The sequence below is a fragment of the Ursus arctos genome, unplaced genomic scaffold (assembly GCF_023065955.2).
Source record: "Ursus arctos isolate Adak ecotype North America unplaced genomic scaffold, UrsArc2.0 scaffold_17, whole genome shotgun sequence".
NCBI classification, from domain to species: domain Eukaryota; kingdom Metazoa; phylum Chordata; class Mammalia; order Carnivora; family Ursidae; genus Ursus; species Ursus arctos.
The window spans coordinates 18,073,078-18,087,650 of NW_026622841.1; the positions used below are offsets into that span (position 1 = coordinate 18,073,078).

At 39.8% G+C, this 14,573-nt stretch overlaps 1 protein-coding gene across 1 annotated transcript in view; it reads right to left on the minus strand.

Moving 5' to 3' along the window:
- The window catches only part of WDR7 (WD repeat domain 7), a 347,769-nt gene extending 340,146 nt beyond the window's left edge, over positions 1–7,623 (minus strand). The window contains exon 1 of the mRNA XM_026496379.4: positions 7,399–7,623. The gene's annotated coding sequence lies outside the window, so the exon portion shown is untranslated. The remainder of the gene's footprint in view (positions 1–7,398) is intronic.
- Between the last annotated feature and the right edge of the window lie 6,950 nt (positions 7,624–14,573).

Sequence of the window (14,573 nt, forward strand, 5' to 3'; positions counted from 1 at the left end):
TCCTACTTGTTTCCCTCACTTTGCCATCAAAACTAAATTAAGCACTGAAGTTTCTCATTGCTCATAAATTAAACTACCCAGAAGTAGAAACAAACATGCTTTCCCAAACTGGAAGTTGAACTTTCACAGTATTCTGGGGATCAGTAAGGTATGCTGGGTAAGTACAAAGATTTGACAGTCATACTGACTAGGGACTAATCCAGGTCCTCCATTTACTAGCTGCAAACCTTAAGGAAATATGTAACCTCTTTCCAAGTCAGAATGTCATCATCTGTCCAACATTACCCTTCTTAGAGACTACAGAAAAGTGTTCTGCCTGTCACAAAACTACTCTTGACAAGGTCACCAATGACCTTTCCATTACTACATCCAATGTCAGGTCCTAATCCTCATCTTTCCTGACCTACCAGCAGCGTTTGACATAGTTCATAATTCCTCTTCCTTGAAACACTTCTCTTGCCCTCCGGGTCTTCACACTTCCCTGATATATCTTTTGCTTTAGTCTCCATTTTTCCTCATTGTTGACCTTTAAATGTTGGCATCCCAAGAGCTCAGTCCTTGGACTTCTTTTCTGGCAACACTCTTTCCCTTCCTTTCTCCCTCCTTCAGTGATTTCACCAAGGCTCACAGCTTAAATACCAATTACATGTTGACAATCCCCAATTACAGTTTAGGGCTCTCTTCTGACTCCAAAGTGACCTATCCAGCTTCCTAATCAGTATGTCCCTCCAGATGGCTAATTAGCTTCTCAAACTTGACCTGTTCAAAAGTGAGTCCCTGGTCTTCTTCCCCAAACCTGCCCCTCCCACAATCTTCACCATCTTGGTTAATAGCAACTCCATTTTTATAGCTTCAGAGGCCAAAATCCCAGAATCATCTTTGATTCTTCTCTCACACACATTCCACATCCCAATCCATTGGAAAACTCTACTGGCAATACCTTCAAAGAGTACTATATCCAGAACCCACAGACTCCTCTACACCTTTACTACCACCATTCTATTCCAGATTGCCAGCAACTCCCACCATAGATAATACAATAGCTTCTTAACTGTCTCCCTGTTTCCAGCCTTGCCCCCTTACAATCTCAACAGAGCATGCAAAATGACATTATTAAAAAAAAAAAAAAAATCACATCATATCACAAAGCTACTCCGAATTCCTCCTGTGACTTCCTGTCTCACCAAGAGGAAAAGCCAAACTATACAACTGCCCATCCTACACGAGTGAGGCTATTGTTCTCTCCCTCGCTCTCTCTTGATCCACTCTGCTTCTTGGTTTTCTTCATCAGGCAGGATCTTATCTCAGAAGTGTCTCCCAGGTCTTCATGGTACACTCCCTCACCCCCTTCAGGTCTCTGCTAGACTGTCATCTTCTCAGGGATGCCTTTCCTGACCAACAGAAATTGTAAAATCCACCATCCCCACAGTATTTTATTGTATTTCTCCAAAGCACTTACAATCCTTTAACATACCAAACATTTTGCTTATTTGTCATCTGGCTTTCCCACTATAACATAAGCTCCATGAAGGTGATGGTTTATGTTTATTGTTCTATACTGTATTTCCAGTGCCTAGAATTTCTGCCACTTAGCAGGCACCCAAATATTTGTTGAATAAATGAACAAAGTACTGAATAAAGTATGTTTGTTTTGGTTTTCTAAAAAGTTGCGAATTAAAATCCATCTTGATTTTACATGCTTCAGATTCACAAAGGAGTTATCATTACTTTTTCTATAACAATGTCAGCAATTAATATGTCTCCCTAACCAAATCCCTAACACACTAATTGTTTTTCACCAGCTGCAAGTTGTTCCTATATTGTAGCCTCTTTTATTCTACTTTTATTCTACTTTTATTCTTCTGACACATATGAAGCCAGACATACGGTAGGACCTATGCAGCTAATTAGCTGACTTGGTTTACTTTAATCACTACTACACTCACAAAGGCCTGTTAATGAGTCACAAAACTGTTTCTCAAACTAAGTAAAGTGATATTTTATTAGTGTGAACTTTTCACTTCCCCTAATGGTGGTTTTTATTGTTTGTTTGTATTTGAAATGTTTAGAGGAAAGAAGAGCCCTTAAGGAAGACAGCCAAATAAATAACTTGAATGTGAGAACAGAAGGTAACTGGCACACTCTTATCAATCTGTTATCACTGACATATATTAACTACCAACATTCAGAGAGAAATATGTATGTGCAAAACACTAGTAAAATACCTTGAGTGAGTTTGAAAGGTCATAAGTTATAACTGCTAAGCTGAATGGAAGACAGTGGTTTAAAAAGCCATGTATTTCCAGTAATTTTCTTTTTTTTTTTTAAGATTTTATTTATTCATTTGACAGAGAGAGAGACAGCCAGCGAGAGAGGGAACACAAGCAGGGGGAGTGGGAGAGGAAGAAGCAGGCTCATAGCGGAGGAGCCTGATGTGGGGCTCGATCCCAGAACACCAGGATCATGCCCTGAGCTGAAGGCAGATGCTTAACCACTGAGGCACCCAGGCGCCCCTCCAGTAATTTTCTATTCTAGGAGCATAGAGAATAATCCTTGGCACTTCAGAAATTTTCTCTGCCCTGAACTACTCACCACTGCCCTAACATTTTATTGTTCCATCATTTTCTGACTCTCACTAAACCAAGCAACTATCGGGCGAGGGGGGGACCCTACATGTTCATTAAACATCACCAACATATTTTGGAAAAGATGCCTAATTTAAGTATTTAATGTTTCATAAATACAGTATATATGTTAATAGAAAAAAAAAGAAATTCCACTTGGACAAGGACTTTCTAAATGTAGTCATGATGTAGGGCTTCTCCTTCCAACAAATTTTTTTGTGCTCTTACTGGCAAAGTAGTTTTAAGTAATCAGATGAACTACATGCATAGAGTTCAGATTCTAAGTTGACATCATAATCATAGTATATGTAAGCAAGAACATAAGGTATCCTCTTATTGATGATAGGATTTCACTGGCCCATAGAAAAATTCTGTTGGTTCTGCCTATGATCAATGGCATGCATATAGCTAAGACTATGAACTGTATAAAGTACAACAATGAAGGGGACAAAATGGGAACAGAACCTACAAACCTCATTAACCTCATACTTTCATCATCTGTCTCAACAAACAGACAAGTGTCACAGAGAAATGTAACAGATAAATCAGGAATAAAGTCACTACCTAGTTCCAGGCCTAACACTACAAATACTAAAATTATTTCCAGATTTATACTATGAATTTTGATCTCTGTCTAGTAGAACACAACAAACATAAAATCAATATATGGAAATCAGTAGCATTTTCTTCTATCTCCAATAATCTACTTTAAATCTAGCCAAAGCATTTTTTTAAACAACAACAACAAAAATTCTGCTCAGTCATAAATGGAAGACCGTTCAATGTTCTTGGATAAGACGACCTAGTATTACAAAGTTGTCAATTCTCCCCAAAATAAATCCATATATTCAATGCATCCTCAATCGAAATCCTAGTTGTGTTGTTTTTAGAAACTCTAGTTCTAAAATATATAAAGAGTAAAAATCCACAAATAGCTAAACCAACTTTGAAAATGGGCAAAGAATGGAGAACTTGCCCTACCAGATACTTAACATCACTAGCCATTTGGAGGGGCAAATTAAGACCACAATGAGATACCACTACACATATAAACAGCTAAAATAAAAATATAGTGATAATACCAAACTGGTAAGGATGCAAAGAAACTCAATCTCTCATACATTGCTAATGGGAACATAAAATGGTGCAGCCACTCTGCAAAGGAGTTTGGCAGTTTCTTCACAAACTAAACCTACACTTACCATACCACCCAGCAATCACCTTCCAAGGCATTTATCCCAGAAAATGTGAAACTTTGTACACACACACACACTGTCTAAGAATGTTCACTGCACCTTTATTTGTAATACCCAAAAACTAGAAATGTCCTAGTGAATGGTTACACAAACTGCAGTACACATATACCGTAGAATACTACTCAAATTATGCAACAATTTGGATGAATCTCAAAAATTATCTCATGCAAAATTTGGATGAATCTCAATCTCAAAAAATCATATGTTGTGTAATTCCATTTATTCAGCACTCCTGCACAGATACAATTATAGAGATGGAAAACTGATTAGTGAGCAGAGGTCGGGGATTGAAAAGAGATGGATGTGACTAAAAAGCTGTAGTGGGAAGGAGATCTTCGCAATGATGGAACAGTTCTCTATCTTGACTGCAGTGATGGTTACAGGGATCTACACAGGTGATAAAATGGCACTGAGCCATTTTCAGGCATTGCACCAATGTCAATTTCTGGGTTTAGCTGTTGTACTATATATAGTTGGATAAAATGTAACCATTGGGGGAAATTGGGTGATGTTATATAAAATGTAACCATTGGGGGAACCGGACCTCTCTGTACTATTTTTGCAACTTCTGTGATCTATAATTATTTCGAACACAGGCTAAAACAAAATGGGAAGAATTACTCATATAGGGAAAAAAATTAATACAAAGCCATGGTGTGAAAACCACATGGTATTACAGCAAGAGCAAACACATAAACCAAAGGAACACAATACAGTGTTCAGAGTGTGTATGAGAACTTGATATACAATGAGTGTAGCATCTTATCTAAGGGGAAAGGAGAGAATGCCACTAGGAAAACTGGCACACTACATGGAAAATAAACTGAATCTCTTCCTTGTGACATATAAAAAGACTCGGGAGGCACTAAAAACCTACATTTTTCAAGAAAAACTATGAAGTTAGTAGAACATAAAATAAGAGTAACTTTATGACATAGGATTTGGGGAAAGACTTCTTAAAACCCCCAAAGCACAAACCATAAGGCAAATTTTTAAAAATCTGATTACAACAAAATTGAAGATTTCTGTTCAATGAAGCACATCATGAAAAACATTACAGACAAATGACAGAACAGGAACAGAGATACTTAAAATATTTAAAAGACTAGTATCTAGGAAATACAAGAACTTCTGCAGATCAACAAGAAAAGGAATGAAACCTCAAAAATGAGAAAGGGATGAACAATTTTACAAGAGGGAAAACCAAAAAGATAAAATGCACATGAAGAACTGCTCAACCAAACTCCTTAGTAACAGTGAAATGTAATTTAAAATGAGATTTTACTTTGTATCAATTAAGGTGGAAAAACTAGGACACTGCATAACGTTAAGCAACAGTGGAGCGACAAAGACATAGAAACCTCCAAGAACTGCCTGCAGAAGTGGAAACCATTAGGGTTTGTTCTGAAACACAATCTAGCACTCTTTTGATAAAATATATGAATGCCCTAAGATCCAGACATCACATTCCTGGATGTAAATCTCAAAGAAAGCATCATAGAGGTCTTGGAGGTATGTTCATTATAGAATTGTCTAGGTGGTAGGAAAATAAAGGTAAAATGGGCATCCACAAATAGGAGAGTAGATGGAAACCTGTAATGAATATACTCTCTGAAATACTGTGCAGCAGTCAGATGCAACGGACAGTGACACAGATAGATCTTTAAAATGTGGTAGGAAGAGAACAAAATTTCAATACACAGTATTATACAACATATGTGATATATAACATACAACATATAAAATATGCCATATCTCTAAAAATAAAAAATGTGGGCACCCAAAACAATATACATTTAGTAACACATACGAACAAAGGATACACATCACACATGTTAAAATGGTTTCCCATGGGTTGATGAGCAAGGGAATGGAGTGGGAATTGGAAATAAAACACAATGAATGGAAGGAAAAAAAAAAACAGGAGACAAACCTAGAACCGCCAAAGATGATCACTGAATTAAGAATAATTAATTCAATCCTCTTCACCTGAAGTCCAAAACAAACTTCAAGGACTCACACCTAACACACAGCACACTACTAAAGCTAAATGTTACCCGACTCTTCTCATGACAAAGGCACAAAAACTAGCCCACTACTTTTCAAGTGTTCACTGCTAAGCCTGTTACCTAGATAAACCACCCCACTCACTTTTCTTCAAACCAGAACTTATACCCAAGATAAAAATAAAAGGAAATTATAAGATACAAGACTCACTACTCAAAATGTAAGTTCCCACAATGATATTCAAATAAAGCAAAGCCTAGCCCCTTTATCTAATTATCAAGATCTTTTAAAATTTAGCTATGTACAGGTAGCAATAAGAAAAAGTGTATAGTCTAGTTTTAAGTAGAGCTCTGGCGTATCTTAAAAATAAAGACAGACATTTAAGCAAATAAATTCTCTATAATAATCTCTTGTTGAAATTAACAAGGCATTTACTATCTATTTACATTCTGCTTTCCCAATTTGAAATAACTAAGATCTGTTATTTTCAATGAAATCAAGGCAGTTTTGGATTCTTTATAAATAAAGAACTTTCAATACATTATTTTTACTTTTAAACTGCTCTCCACGTCCACTGTACAAGTAGCTTATAAAGCAAGAAAATCTGTGTTATACCAAAATTTCAAAAACTCAATTTCTCTTTTACACCCTGCGATTCTTGCCATCTTATCCAGAAAGTCCTAAGCAATAAGCATCCAGAAGAGTCATAGCCTGCCTTTTTTGGCTTATGTCAAATGTTACCATGAAAGCAAGCTGTTCCTCTCACTGAATTCTAAAATCCGCAGCATCAACATTGCCAATGCTAAGATGCAACTGTACCTAACATAATTTCGAACTCTAAGAACCAGCAAATTCTTCCCAGAGCCTAAGAAATTGACAAAGCACGTGAATCAAAACATAAAACGCAATTTTTGAATCAAGGGCAGGGTAATGCCTGCTCCAAACATATGGCTTCAGACGGCTGGGACGCAAAAGTAAGTAGGAGTACCAGGCATCCTTAGACCAAGTCCCTGGGCAAAGAGATGGAGGGCAGGCAGGTGGCACGCCAAAGATGAAACTCTAACAGACGTACCTTAGGCAAGGGCAAACTGGAGAGGAATACCAATAGGTAAGGAGAGACCATGCGTACCCCAAAAGCAAGCACATTATCCGAAAGCACTGTCAATAACCACACACTCATCATCACAAACCACCTCACTGTTTAAATTGCCACTGAGAGCAGGGCGCCCCCATCTCAAAACCAAGGCCAGTGTCACCTGAAGCAAATGTCATTCACCAGGCCAAGGAACCCCAAAGACCCCTGGCAGAACCCCCGCTCCAGGCAAAGGAGCCTAGCTGTGGGCCTGACCTGCAGGCTCGGCAAAGAACAGAATTTCCATCAGCAGGGCTCGAACAGCTGGCGCGGCCCCCGGCCAGAACGGGCTGTGACCCTTGAACCCCGGCCCCTGACCTCCACTGCGGGCACGTCCCACGCTGGGGTTCCCCCTGGGATAGCTCGAAATCCCCCTCACCTGTCACAGCTTCATCTCATGCCGCGATGTTGTCCGTCCCACCATCCGCGGGCGCCCCGTCAAAGGGGGACAAGGCGAGGACGTTATGTGAGGAAGATGTGGGGTGCTCAAATCCGGGTAGGCAAACCACAACCCGAGCCCAGCCGGCGTCTCCCCGCCGAGGTTGCAAGGTGCCGTTGCCGCCGCTGCCACTGCCGCCGCTGCAGTAAATCAGCTGACTCCCAACTGCCGTGACTTTCGCAGCAACTGTCGCAAAAATCAGGGGGAGGGAAACGATCATCATTTCCATACTTGCCTGGCGGAGGCTGGAGCCAGAGAAGCTGGCCACGTTACCAAGGAGACCGAAAGGAGGCTAGGGTGTCGCCTCTGGGCAAGAGTGCGCGGCCGCCATTTTTATTATGGGAAGTTCGGTCTAGGCTCTCGTCTCGCCTCCAATGCCCACCCTGGGATGACCAAGATGGAGGGAAGAATGAAATGGCAAGTCTAGGTGTTCCCGGGATGTTGCAAGTTTACTCTTCTGCCCTGCGACTCTGTCCAGACAGTAGAAAGTGTTAGCCCTGGAATTTGGTTACTGTTTCCCTTTCACCTCGAACTTACATGTTGCCCATGACACAGAGAGCCAAAGGAGGAACTCCGCTTCGGGACTAGAGGAAGTCTGACCTTGTGCAACATTCCTGTAGAGGAGAGTGAATGAATGTACACTCTGTGTGGGCGGTAGAGCCTGGTGGAGCGTGAGATCTGCATTCAGAGAGGCTTGTATTGGGATCCCGGGGCCTCCACTGTGCACTGTTATTGTGATCTGGGGCATGATGCTGCTTCTCTTCATTCTCCTCAAGTCCCCATAAGAAATAGGCATAATAACCTTATGGTTATCTAGGAGGCTAAACGAGCTCGAAAAAAATTACTTATTATGCTTGCCCATCTGCCTCCCAAATATTTGTTGAATGAATGAATAGTAGCCAAGGGCTATGGATGCAATGCTGGTAGACAATGGTCAGTTCTGTTAAAAAGATAAGCATTCCGTATCTTTGTTTTTCCTTCATAATCTCACTAATGGATTTATAGGAAAAGAATTCTATTGCAGTCCTCAAAAGTAAGCTGTGTAAACGAATCACCTGGGGAAGCTGTCAAAATGAAGTTTCTGATTCAGTAGGTCCAAAGTGGGTTTCTGAGATCCTCCACTTTTAAGGAGCTCCCAGGTAATGCCCTTTGCTGCTGGTCCTTGGACTGAGTCCTGGGTAGCAAAATCCTGGTGGATGGGTCTGAAGCAGGGGATTCACTAGGGGATTAGAACAGGGCAGAAACAACTCCTTGAGACACGATCATTTCCTTACTAATATGTCAAAAGAGACCTAAGAGTTGGTTTAGTTAAAAGGCTTCCTGTCAATTTACTATTCCTGCAAATGACAAACTTCTTCCTCCCCTTCTTTCCTGCTTAGACAGTCCTCCTCCCTGCAACACACTGCAGACCCATCAGCGTTCTGGGGGGCACACCCCCTTTTCCCTCACTAGGCCATTTGGCATCCTTTACGTCTCCAGTGTTGTTTCCTATATGCTGTTTATTTGTAGAGACCAGCTCTGCTGCCATGATGAGAAAAACTAAATCATAATGTTGACCAAGGAAGTCAATAGAACACTTGAAAATCAACAATTCCGAATTGTCTTATACAGCAAATTGGGATTCTACGATTTTCTTCAACTTTTGACTAACTGCCTTGCAATCGCATGGGGGCAGAGGAAGAACAGGGAAATTATGTTAAATAGAAGAAATTAATTCTTTGGACAGCTGGGTTCAATATACTCGTTCATTCCATTGTGATGATGAATACATTTAAACCGTTAAGTTCATAATCCCCTTTACAATTTAGAAGAACTTTTTGGAAATAAAGGAAACACAGAGTGGTTACCATGGAATAATCTTAGGCTTTATTAAAGCTTGTTTGGTTTGTAAAGGAAATCTATAAAATATCCCTTCTAGATAAAGTTGACTTTTATTCAACAAATATTAATTGAACTTGCATGTTTCAAATACCTTCCTAGGAATACAAAGGTTAATAGGAAGATTAATGAGAAGCCTTCAGACTACTAACACTCTGGACCCTCTCTACCAAATTTACAAAACGTATTGCCGAAGTCTATATATAAATCATGCAATCTCCTGTTCCACAGGACTAAAATAAAGACTCAAATATTAATGAATAACACGCTTCTGTTTCAGAAAAACTCACACATTTTTATATGCACATATATGTTTTACATATGTAACCTTCCTGAAAATTAAGACTTGGACCTTCTTTATTTATTCCTGTCATCTAGAGGAATTATACAAAAATCTTAAAAGATTTACACAACCAAAAAAATTCAGTTCAATGTATATTTATTGAACCTTAACTGAAAGCAAAGCCAAGAAAGCAAGAATTTGGCACGTTCGGTTCTATAGAGGAAAGCAGGCTCTGCTTGAGTCGAACTACAATCTCATTTGGAGGCTCAACTAGAGAAGAATCTGAATCTGATTCCTGTCCTTGTGGATAAATGACTAAGGACCCTCACGTCCTACGGGCCACCTATAGTTCCTTGTCACCTGAGCCTTGCCAAAGACCTTTCACGTGTCACCTTACTTCTTCAAAGCAGAGCAAAGAGCATCTCTCTAGCGGGTGCAAGAAAGATAGAGTTAAATAGCTATAGATAGAGATAGATAAATCTGCAGATAATAACCTAACGAAGGGAGTGACAGCCCATCACTGGTGCCATATTCTACTGGTTAGAAGCAAGTGACAGATTCCACGTGCACTCAAGAAGAGAGGATTGTATAGAATGTGGCTCACTGGAGAATCCCTGGAGGATGTGTCAGCCACAAAAAGTCAGTCCAGCTGCAATGCACCATGTACACTAGGTGGAAAAGACAGAGAGGCACGGAGACAAAGGAGAAGTTGTCATCATTGTTGTTTTAACCAAAAGTGTATAGTTGTTACCAGAAAAGAACCATAAACAGAACCCATGGTGTAAGGGTCAAAAACTTCAACATGCTATGTTTTAACGATATGAGCATTAAAAAAAAAAACTTAAGTATTACCCTGTCTTTAGAATTTACTGGCAATTACCCTACAACACACCAATACTTCCTGAACTTTGTAAGTTCCAAATTAGTTCTCCAAAAGGCAAGGAGATTTGCTCCTCCATTTTACAAATTTCTGCCTGGTGGTCTAACTGGCCTCATTATTACTGTCATGTCCAGATTGTTTCATGTGTGCTAGTATTTTTTCCTGTAGATTGTAAATCTGTGATTTGGTGTTCCCCCAGGGCCTAATATGTTGCTAATTCTGTCCCTTCCTTAGTGGACCCATTCGCCTAGAAGTCATGTCATGGTTGGGAGCTTCATGTTAGTACTAGGGGTCTTCACACTTTATCGTGTTGCCACAGAGTAGTTTAGTAAGTGTTCTTTGCATGGTTTTGTGTAATTATAATTCTTTAAGAGCTTCCCTTTGTTCTTTCTCACATGACATGAAAGTCAACTGGTGAGACTTCTCTTTTTTTCCTGTCTCATGACTTCTGCTAAATCAAACGATTTCTTCTAAGTAACAGGATGTCTTTTTCTAGAAATATCTCTATTTGCTCCATACTTACACCTTCTAGGAAAGAGTGAAGATGTTGAACTAGGGTGTGCCTGAGATCCTCACAAATAAGGGTTTGGGGGCCCCTCAGCAAGCTACCAAGATCAGCAAGGAGAAATTAGGATAGTAAAGAAGGACGTGAGGGGTGTCTGGGTAGTGCAGTCGGTTGAACAGCTGACTCTTGGTTTTAGCTCTGGTTGTGATCTCAGGGTCCTGGGACCGAGCCCTGCATCAGGCTCTATGCTCATCAGTCTCTTGAAACTTTCTCCCTCTCACTCTGTGCCTCCCCCCTGCATGCGCACTCTCTCTCTCAAATAAATAAAAAAATATAAAAAAGAAGGGCATGTAACTTGTAAACCTGTCATGGGCTGTAGCAACAAAGGCTGTAGTTTGTCCTGCTAACCCCTCTCTTCTTTCTCCTGTCAGGATGAGAGGACCCCCCAGAGCCCCAGGAGAGTTGTTCCTCAATCCTGTGCGAAGAAGAGGATCCATGTGTCACAAAGTGGACCATGGAAAATACAAAGATGCACTGCCCAGATTTTCCTTCCAGGAAATTCCACTTCCCAGCTCCGTGGAGAGGGTTTGCTTACTGCTCCTGCTACAAGCTTCTTCGGGGTCTCCTCAGCTTTCCAGCTGGAATTATCTAGTCTTGGGGGCAGCTCTGGCAAATATCTGAGCACAGCAAAGTGAGTCATGAGCACACTCTTCTTGGGGAGTCCCCAGTGAATGGCTACCAAGAAAGTGCACCCTCCTTCTCACCGTACCACCTTTTCCCTCTTCCTCCGTTTCTACTACTGCTACTTCTGTTGCTGCTGCAGCTTTTCTGTCCATTTGAATTGTTTCAAACAAAAATTCAGAAAAAAGAAATAAAGAAAGTTTTAATAAAAATGAGATGAGACAGGGTCACGTGGGTCGCTCAGTTGGTTAAGTGTCTGCCTTCGGCTCAGGTCATGATCCCAAAGTCCCAGGATCGAGCCCCCACATCAGGCTCCCCGCTCAGCAGGGAGTCTGCTTCTTCCTCTGCTCCTCACCTTGCTCATTCTTTCTATCTCTCAAATAAATAAATAAAATATTTTTAAAAAACCAGATGAGACAGATATCAACCAATGCGATGTATATACCTTATTTTGATAATGATTCAAATAAGTCATAAAATAAATTGGGGGAAAATGGAGAATTTTAACATTAAGTGGATATTTGATGATATTAAGGAAGCATTGTTAACATTTTAGGTGTGCTAATGGTATTTTGGTTATGAAGGTTATTTTTAAAGGAATCCTTATCTTCTAGACATGCAGGCTAAAATACTACAGATGAAATTCTATGATGCCTGGCATTTGCTCCACAATAATCTGGGTTGGGTGGCAGGGGGAGGGGGCAGTGTCTATGAGTACTTTAACTTTATTTCTATTTTCATGAAATAATACTTCTTTTACTTGTCTTAAATATAATTTGGCAAAGTGGAAAGTATCATTTATTCAACATCCAGTGGTATCAGGGGCTATGCTGAGCTGGACATTCAGGTAGTACAAAAACCTGGTTCTGTGGTCAAACTGCTCACAGTCTGGCAGGGAGACAGGTACATCTACCACGAGTGCAATGCAGTATGAAAGAGGTGTGCTTTGGTACTTTCTACCAGTTAGGTCTGATCCTCCTAATTTTCTTCTGATTCGAATATTCTGAATTTTGGTGGGAAATGTTGTTTTTACGTTGTGTAAGTAACCACTTCCTTACTGGAGAGAAGCTAACATACATTTTCTTTTCACTGAATGCCTGCGGTGCCTGGCCCTCCAAGGTACTGAGAGTGTGCACATGCTACCACTCAGAGCTGGGCTGATTGATGAGCTTGTGTATGCTTGGTGTATGTGTTTGCTCAAGGGCATGCCTGAGAGTGGGCTGTGGACACAGCAGAAGTCTTCACTGGGAGGCATTTCTTCTCCACCTGTACATTCTCATCAGACAACATCCACTACACTACCAGAAGCCAAAAAAGGGCTCTCTTTATGAGTAATTAAGTGAAAACATAGTTATGTGTACGCATGTGTAGTTTTTCAGTTTCAAAGAGTTAATTCTAACCCAGAACACACTCTTTAAAAAATTAAAATATAGATTTTTACCTCAGCGGCTGAAGTGATAGAAATATTTATCTATCTGGCTTTCTTAGTAGCAACTCTAGGCAGTTGAATGACTTCTGAACCTTAGATACAAATGTCAGAATAAAAAAACTATTTTACATTTCTGGCAAACACCCAAAGCTGACTCAGAATTGCTAGCAAGTTTCTTCAGTATGTTCTAGGAGGACGAGATTTATGACGGTGTTGGGTCACTCCATGATTTCCTAGAAAACTCTCTCCTCCAAGATACTGCCTAGCCTCCAAAACTAAGGAATATGGTGTTAGTGGGACAAATGGTCCATCTGGGGACTTGACAGTATTATTTAAAGAAGCATTTGATATCCAAAGGGAAATCTACGCCTTTGACTGAAAGACATTGTGCCACCTAGAGACAGCAATGGGAAATGGTATTCAATTTTCAAGGTCAATAGCGTACAACTAGAAAAGGTTTGGAAATCATGAAGCAGGATGTCCTTTCTATTTAATATTTATATTACACAAATTATATATTTTCCCCTCAAGACTTTAAGAATAAAACAAAGCTTATCTAAAATTAGTTTTTAAATAAATTACCCAGTTGATCAAATAATTTTTTTAAACTGATATAAAGTATTATGTTTTCCTCTTCTTCAGGAATAAGGTAACAGTAAGCTATTAAGTAAAAATTACTTTTTAAGGATTTATTTATTTATTTGAGAGAGAAGGAGAGAGAGAGAAAATGGGAGAGAGAGAGAGAGAGCGCGCACGAGGGTGAGGAGGGACAGAGGAGGAGATAGAGGGAGAGAAGCAGACTCCTCCCTGAGCCCAGAGCCCTGTACAGGGCTTGATCTCACATTCCTGAGATCATGACCTGAGCCGAAACCAACAGTCAGACGTTTAACCAACTAAGCCACCCAGGTACCCCAGGCAGAAGTTATTTGTATGTAGAATTTTGGAATAGTTGTAATTTTGATAAGTTAATGGGGGGATTTCATATAGTTTATGGAATTCATCAATAAATCTATATCCTTGGGCTTCTGCAAATACAAATTCAGTTATTTAAAGAGGTATATTATATCTCAGAGGAATTTATGAGGAATTTTTTTGTAGAATAAAAGTTCTCTCTACATTATATTCTTGCTATTGCTCTTCAAAAAATCAGAAAGTGACATTTCCTCCACTTTTTACAAGAGGACTACATTTAAAGAAAAACTTAGATCAGAGATTTTACGTTTATTGCATACTGCCACCCCAACAAACACTCACTATATATGAAACTGGAAAATTGTGCCTTTCTTTCCTATCATGAGAATACTTTTAAATTATTAGAATCAAATTATCTCAAAAAAGGAGGATGGCAGATAAAATAAACGTAAAAGCTGGAACTATGAAACTCTTAATGAAAACGAGGGAAAATCCTTATGGAGGGGAGAAGGGAAGAAGTAAACACCCAGGGAGCAATGGCAGACTT